Below are 8,269 nucleotides of genomic sequence, written 5' to 3'. Positions count from 1 at the left end.
CGGTCAGAGGCCCAAAACTGGACAAAACCACCCCAAAACCACCTTGTCCTGTTTCCCCTGTGGGTCACAAGTTCAGAACCCCAAAACAGGCTCAAATAAGTACGAAAACAACCAAAAACTATTCAAAACCACCCCCAAAACAACCCCAAACCAGGCTAAAACCACCAAAAAAACACCTTGTCCTGCTTCTCCTGTGGGACACTGGGTCAGAGCCCCAAAACAGACCCAAAACAGGCCAAAAAGAGAAACACACCAAAACACCCCAAACCACCCCTAAAACAGCCCAAGCCAACCCCGAAGCACCGGCTCGTGCTGCAGCTCTGCCTCATTCCAGAGCCTTGGATCATCTGGGAGCACGGGATCCCATTGGCATCACAGCTCCTGGTGCTTGGGAGCAGATCCTATGGGATCTGGATCCAGATCCGGATGCTCCACACATGGACACAGATCCAGGTCCGGATCCAGTTGTAGGGGGGAGCGCGGACACGGAATTCCATGGGGCTGGAAGAGCAGAACTGGGCTCCAGGAGGGGGGGCTCTGGGGTGGGGGGAGAGACACCATTGCCCCTCATTGTCTCCATTGACCCTATTGGCCCCCATTACCCCCTTTGCCCCCCATTATCCCCATTGCCCATTACCCCCAATGCCCCCCATTACCCCCACTGCCCCCCATTGCCCCTATTACCCCCCCATTGCCACCCGTTACCCCCATTGCCCCCATTATCTCCATTACCCCCATTGCCCATTACCCCCCATTGCCACCCGTTACCCCCATTGCCCCCCATTATCCCCATTACCCCAATGCCCCCCATTACCCCCACTGCCCCCCATTGCCCTGTTACCCCATTACCCCCCCATTGCCCATTGCCCCCCATTGCCCCCCACTGCCCTGTTACCCCATTACCCCCCCATTACCCATTACCCCCATTGCCACCCGTTACCCCCATCCCCAACTCACTTCCCACTGCTCCACACTGGATCCAAAGATGGGGCTGGGGATGCCCCGGTCCCGCCGCGCATCCGGTTGCGGCTCCCATTGAGGCTCCAGGGACCCCGGGTTCGAGCCCCGAGCTCCCGGGTTCGAGCCCCGGTGCCCCCGGAGCAGCGGCGAGAGCCGGGGGGGGAAGCCCCGGTGCCCCTCCCACGGAGCAGCGCCCCCAGCACCGGGGCCCGGTGCAACAGCGCCCCCAAGCGGGCGGCCAGGACCCGCGCTATGGGGTGTTGGGGGGCGGGCATTGGGACCCCCAAGTTATGGGGTGGGGTCTGAGGGTCCCCCTTTGTGCCCTCTCCCAAGGTAGGGGGCTCCCCACCTGTGGAGCCCCCCAAGTTATGGGGCGGGGTCTGGGTCCCCCCTATGGAGCCGCCCAAGTTATGGGGCACCCCCTCTGTGCCCCCCTCAAAGTTACGGGGCACCCCTATAGTGCGGGGGGTGCCGAGGCCCCGCCCCACGTGACCCGAGGTGACCTGGAGGGCGAAGAGCCCGCGGGGGTGGGGCAGGAGGCGGTGCTGGGTGATGACCACGTGACGCGGAGGGGGGGAGGGGACTGCGGGGGGGCGCAGGGGGCAGGATCGGGCCCAGGCCCCGCCCCCTCCCCAGTTTGGTCCCGTCCAGTTCCCGGCGCGGGGGGGGAGCGGAGCGGTGGCGGCTTCATGGGAACAGCCGGGGGGAAGGGGGGGGAATGGGGAGGAATGGGGGGAAATGGGAATGGAAAATGGGGGGAAAGGAGTGGAAATGGGGAGGAAATGGGAAAAGGGGGGAAATGGTGGGAAATGAGGAGAAATGGGAGGGAAATGGGGGAAATAGGGGTAGGGGGAAATTGGGAGTAAACAGGGGAAATGGTGTGAAAAGGTAGGAAATGGGGGGAAAATGGAGGAAAAATGGAGGAAAAATGGAATGGCAGGAAATAGGAAATGGTGGGAAATGGGAGGGAAATGGGAAGGAATAGCAGGAATGGGGGGGGGAATAGCAGGAAATTGGGGAAATGCAGAGCGAATGGGGGAAATGCAGAAGGAATGGGGGAAATGAGAAAAAAAGGAGGAAATGGGGGTGAGGAAATGGAGTTGTGAAGTTTGATCCCCCAAAGGGCCGCAGTTCGCCCGATGGAGACCCCAGGATCCCCATTGCCCCTCCACTTAACCCCCATTGCCCCCCATTGCTCCCATTACCCCCATTGCCCCCATAACCCCCACACTGGCCCCACTGCACACCATTGCCCCCGATTGCCCCCATTACTCCCACATGGCCCCCTTGCCCCCCAGAGGCCCCATTGCCCCCCGCCCCACCTCTCCTCGCACCTGCGGCCGTTACAGGGGGCGGAGTCAGCTGAGGGGAGCGGGGGGGGCTACTCTCCGGCCCTGCGCTCTGATTGGCTCCGAGGTGCAGTGGGCGGAGCCAGGCGCTGATTGGCTGCTGTGGAAGTAGGCGGGGCGAGAGGAGCAGAGCGCGCTTTGGCGGGTGGGGGGGGAAGAAAGGAGGGGGATGGGGGGCGATGGGACCCCTATGGACCCCTATAGAACCCTATGGGGCAGGGACAGGTTCACACCCACTGCTGGCTCCATGGCTTTATATGGGGGCAATGGCGGTAATGGGGCAATGGGAGCAGTTTGGGGTAATGGGGGCAATGGGGGTAGAGGGGGGTCTCGGGGTCTCGAGCTCTGCCCCCCGCAGCCCCCTGCGTCCTGGTACTGGAGCTGCTGCTGCTCCCCCCTCCAAGGGACTCGTAAAGAGACCCCCCCCCTCCATGGTCAGACCCTGCAGGGACCCATAGAGACCATGTAGACCCACAGAGGCCCATAAAGATTATAAAGACCCATAGAGAGACATAGAGACTCATAGAGACCCATAGAGCCCCTTAAAGACCATAGAGACCCACAGATACCTACAGAGACCCTATAGAGATCCATAGACACCCCACAGACACCCCAGAGAGCCTGAAAGCGACCCAAAGTGAAGCATAGAGACCCACAGAGACCCATAGAGACCCCACAGAGACTCCATAGAGACCCATAGACTACAGGGACTACAACCCTTATCATGCAACGCTGTCCCCATAGAGCCCCATTATGACGACGCTCAGCCAGGACTACAACTCCCATCATGCCCCACGCTGCCCATAGAGACCCGTTATGGCTCTGCCCAGGAGAGGACTACAACTCCCATCATGCCGCGCGGCACCCAGAGAGCCCTGTCATGGCGTCGCCCAGCCTGGACTACAACTCCCATGATGCAGTGCGACACCCATACAGCACCATTAAGGCGCCGCCCGGCTTGGACTACAACTCCCGTCGTGCCGCGCGGCGCTCCCAGCGCGCCAATTTCGCCCATCATGGCGGAGCTGGAGCTCCCCTCCGATCCCGACCTGCGCAGGTTGGAGCCCGCGGGACCCCCCAGTGGGGGCTTTTGGGGTCCTGGGGGGGTTGGGGTGCTCCTGACCCCCTCTCTTTGTCTCCCCCCCACCTCCAGGCTGTGCACGGGGCCCTGTGCCCCCATCCGGGAGTACATCATGGGCCACGTGCGGCACCCGCGGTGAGGGGGGCACCCCAACATCTGGGGGGAGGAACTGCAACATCTGGAGGGACCCCAAACCTCGGATCGGTCCCTAAAATACATGGCGGGGGGGGGGGGGGTGTTCCTATAGGAATGTGAAGAAGATCAAAGGGAACCTGCTGTGGTATCCGCTGCACCCCAAAGTGGGGGGGGGGACACCCAAGCTCATTGGGGAGCCTCCAAAACCCCTCAGGACCCCCCCAAAATTCCATTGGGATCCCAACAACCCCCCAGCACCCCCCAATTCCCCCTTGTGACCCCCCCCCCAACCCCTTCTCCCAGATCCATGCACAGGAGCCCAAATTCCTTTAGGACCCCTCCAAATCCCATTGGGATCCCCAGGAACCCCCAGTTCCCTCCCATGATCCTCCCCGATCCCCCCAACTCCTCCTTTAACTCCCACCGCCCCCAGGTTTCTTCCTTAACTCGGGGTTCAGGTACCAGCACCTCAAGGAGATTCAGGTTTGGGGGGCGGGGTGGGGAGCGTTAGAGGGTTTTGGGGGGGCTCTGTGGGGTTTTGGGGGTCCCACAGGGACCAAAACACCCCCCTGCACCCCAAAACCATCCCCCCTGCACCTCAAAACAACCCCCTGCATCCCAAACCGCCCCCCCCGCACCCCAAAACCATGCCCCCTGCACACCAAAACACAACCCCTGCACCCTAAAACCACCCCCATGCATCCCAGAAGCCCCACGGCACCCCAAAACCGCCCCCCTGCACCCCAAAACACACCTCTGCACCCCAAATCTACCCCTATTGCACCCCAAAACAACCCCCTGCACCCCAAAAGCACCCACTGTGCACCCCAAAACAACCCCTCTCTGCACCCCAAAACCACCCTATGGATTCCCCCATGCACCCAAAACCCTCTCAAGGACCCCCCCCCCCCCGAATACATCCTGCAGCCCGGTTTCCCCCCTTGCAACCCAAAACTGCCCTGGGCCCTCCCCCATGATCTTTTCCTCCCCACTCCTGAACCCCAGAACCCTTTAGGGACCCCCTCTATACTTTAAACCCCCCTGGGTTTCCTTCTGAAGTGGGTGCTGGGCTCATAGGGGTCCTTAAAGCCCCCCCCCACTCTCCCTAAACCCAGTGCTGAGACCTTTCGGGGTGCCCCCCCCCCCAACCTCCATGGTCCCTGCAGCCCTTTTGGGGTCCCCAAAATGGGATCTGGACCCCTTTGGGCCCCCCAAACTCCCCTCAACGTTTGGCTTTGGGGCCCCCCTTGCCACCAGGTTGATGCTGGAGGCCACGGGGCTCTCAGGGGCTCGGGGGGCCCAGATCCAGCAGGGCCCAGAGCTACGGGGCAGCCCCATGGACTCCCCAGAAACTGCCCTGGGGCCACTGAGGAGGCAGCTGCAGGAGGGGAAGCAGCGGCTGGTGGGTGCCAACGGGGGAATATGGGGATTTGGGGGGGTCCTGATGGGCTTGGGGGGGTCTGGGAAGTGGAATTTGATGGTTATGGGGAGGGGTTGGGGTCCCTAAAGGGTCCCAGCGCCGCTTTTTGGGAGGGATGAGGGATATGTGGGGGTCCTGGAGGGGGATTTTGGGTCTATAGGGGATGACATGGGGGAGTTTGGGGCTTTAGGGGGAATTTTGGGGGTGCTGGGAGGGGGATCTGGGGGTTATGGATGGGTTTGGGGTTAAGGGAGAGGCTTGTGGGGAAATATGGGGCGATATTTAAGGTGTTTGGGGGTCTTGGGGGGTATTTGGGTCCCTCCCATGGCTTTGGGGTCCCTCATTTCCTTGTGTCCCCCCCTCCATCCCTTCCAGTCCCGTCGCTGGATCCAGCTCCGGGCTCTGGCCGCATCCAATGGGAAGCTCCAGGCGCAGCTGCGCCCCCTGCAGGCCCAGGTGAGCAAAGACGGGGAGATAGAGGGAGGGGCTGGGGGGCGTGGCCTCACCCCTTTGGCCACGCCCCTTTCAGGCCCTAGGGAGAAGGGCGGGGGCTGCTGGAAGCGCTGAGCATGCTGGACTAAAAGGACACAAATTAAGTAGGCCCCACATTAATAACATGTAAATAAGGAAGTAACGTGTAAATAAGGTCAGCCCTACATGAAGTGCGTGTGGATAAAGCAGGTCCTACGCTAATTGCATGTAAATAAGGGGGGGGGGGGGTAACGATGGTGGGATGAGAAATGGGGAGGGATGGAGAGAGAGGGGGAGAAATGGCAGGAATGTGGGGAATGGGGGTGGGAAAAAGGGGGAGGGGGAATGGGGGGCATAAGGGGGGGAGGGGAGAAAATGGGTATGCGGTGGGGGAGGGGAAGAGGGGAAAAAAACGGGGGGGGGGGGGGAGGGGCGAGGAAAGGCCCCATATTCAGCCCCATGGGCCGTAGCCTGGCAACGCGCAGGAAGCGGTACGCGGAGACCCCGTTGCTAGGCAACAGAGGCAACAAACCCGGAAGTGCGGAGAGCATCGCGGAACGGGGATGGGGAAAGGCCGAAACACGTGGGGGAGAGGGGGCCTCGATTTCCTGTGAAATCTTTATTTATTGGTTAAGTTTCCTTTTTATACATTCTTAAGGTGACCCCTCCCCGGGCAGGGACACCTTCCACTAGAGCAGCTTGCTCCACGGCCCTGTGTCTCTGTGCACTCCCAGGGGGGCATCCTGGGGATACCCCTAGAGAATCCCAGAGAATGCCTGCAGCACCTCCAGAGCACCCCATGGACCCAGTCAGAGCTCCTGCATCACAATGACCTTGGGGACATGGAGACCACAGGGGTGGCTGATTCTGGAACTCCCCGTGTTCAGGTGTGTGAGGTCACAGAACCCCACAGAACCCTCCAGCAGAGGCACCGGGAGACGACAGCTGCCCCACGGAACACAAGCTACCGGTGGAGGAGGCAAGAGCAGCTCCTCTGGTGGTTCCCGTCTTGGTGTCTCGGAGCCGGTGCCGCCTGTGGACACAGGAGCGTGGAAGGAGGTGGGTGGCGATGGCGATCTTGGGGTGCTGTAGGAGTTGCCAGAACACCTCAAGAGACTTCCCCAGAGTGGCTGCTTTGGACTCGGTGTGTGAGTTGGGCTGGCTGAGCCGAGCGCTGCGGCTGCCGAGGGATGATCCTGGGATCTGCCCTCATTTCTTGTGGGGAGAGCAAGGGCCTGTGGGGATGGGCCAAGGGGGAACGATTTTAACGTGACCGAGAGGGGAGATTGAGATGAGATCTTAGAAGTTGTTCCCTGTGAGGGTGGTGGGACAGTGGCACAGGGTGCCCAGAGAAGCTGTGGCTGCCCCATGGCTGGCAGTGTTCAAGACAGAGCTGAAAATACCCTGACTCTTTCCTTGGTACATGATTGAGTTGCTTTGGAGATAAATCTGACTTTACAGCTCTAACACCAAAAGGAACTTTTCCCCTTCACGTGCAGCAGACACACAGATCTCTTCTGTGTCATGTGCACTTGAAAGTCACTGAAGAAACTAGCTATGGGTGGGAAAGGAAAGAGCACAGGAGGGAATTTTTAGTTCATTGTTGCTCTTCCTTGTAAAACCTGTAGGGCTCTAGCATCTTGTTCCGTATTTTCCATGGTAACTGAAATGTATTTGTGTTATTAAAGATAATATTTCATTCCCTCCTCACCTGTGTTCTGGGAGAAACAGCAGCAAGGGTCCCCCTCAATCCGTCCTTCTCACAGAGTGGTGTGGTCACCCCTCGCCTCTGTGCCTCCAAACAGAGTAGTGCTGAATTCCAGTTATAAACTGAGGGAAAAGTTGGGTTGGTTTACTCAGTGGTTAAGAGTTTGTTCCAGGTGTTTAAGTCCCATGATTTATGCCCAGAGGTTTCTGCAATGCCGTAACTTGTGCAGCTGATTTCCATGCTCTACCATAGAGCCGAATGTTTAATAACAAACAGAATAGAATGGAAATGAGTGAAATTATGGTTAAGTTGTAAAATTTGGCTTAAAGTTGCTTTGGGACCATGACAGGGTATGGGTGTTGATTGGGTTGTTTAGGGACAGGTTAATGGGGACTGATGTTCTCAAGGTCTTTTCAAATGAAATGGGATGCTGTTGATTTTTTGCCTTAACTCTGTCTCTCATCAGAGAAATGGCACTGCAGGAAGGCAGTGTGTCTGCCAGCTGAGGGAGGGAACATCAGGGGGCTTCGGGCTGTGGGGCAATAGGGTCAATGGAGAGTGATGGGAGGGGCTGGTTTGGGGCTGGTTTGGGTGTTTTGGGCTTTTGGTGTTTTTGGGGTGCTGACCCACCCCCCAGGAAAGCATGTGGGTCTGGGGCTCTGACCCTGTATCCCATAGGAGAAGAAGGACAAGTTGGTTTTGGTGTGGTTTTGTCCTGTTTCTGGGGTGTTTTGGGGCTCTGACCCCGTATCCCATAGGAGAAGCAGGACAAGGGTTTTTTAGGGTTGTTCTGGGTTGTTTTTTTTGGGGCTGTTTTGGATGTTTTGGGTTGGTTTTGGTCTGTTTTGGGGCTGTTTCGGGGTCTGAACCTGTATCCCAGAGGAGAAGCCTCACAAGTTGGTTTTGGGGTGGTTTGGGGGTTGTTTGGTGTTGTTTTGTGGCTGATTTTGCTGTTTTTGTCCTGTTTTGGGTGTGTTTTGGGGCTCTGACCCTGTGTCCCACAGGAGAAGCAGGACAAGGTGTTATTTTGGTGGTTTTAGGGTGGTTTGGGGTTGTTTTGGGGGTGGTTTTGAATAGTTTTTGGTTGTTTTTGTACTTTTTTGAGCCTGTTTTGGGGTTCTGAACTTGTGTCCCACAGGAGAAAC

The 8,269-nt window shown here is 58.5% G+C and overlaps 1 long non-coding RNA gene across 1 annotated transcript; it reads left to right on the top strand.

Moving 5' to 3' along the window:
• The first annotated feature begins 3,459 nt into the window (after positions 1-3,459).
• On the top strand, positions 3,460-4,018 carry LOC130607248 (uncharacterized). The gene is made up of 3 exons (XR_008974194.1): positions 3,460-3,525; positions 3,638-3,670; positions 3,984-4,018. It is a non-coding gene; the product is annotated as an uncharacterized LOC130607248 (long non-coding RNA).
• Positions 4,019-8,269: the final 4,251 nt, after the last annotated feature.

This window comes from Pezoporus wallicus, unplaced genomic scaffold, assembly GCF_028554395.1.
Source record: "Pezoporus wallicus isolate ANWC-B61680 ecotype Strahan unplaced genomic scaffold, APGP_CSIRO_Pwel_v1 contig_8614, whole genome shotgun sequence".
Classification (NCBI taxonomy): Eukaryota; Metazoa; Chordata; class Aves; order Psittaciformes; family Psittacidae; genus Pezoporus; species Pezoporus wallicus.
This window is presented reverse-complemented; position numbering and strand designations above follow the sequence as displayed.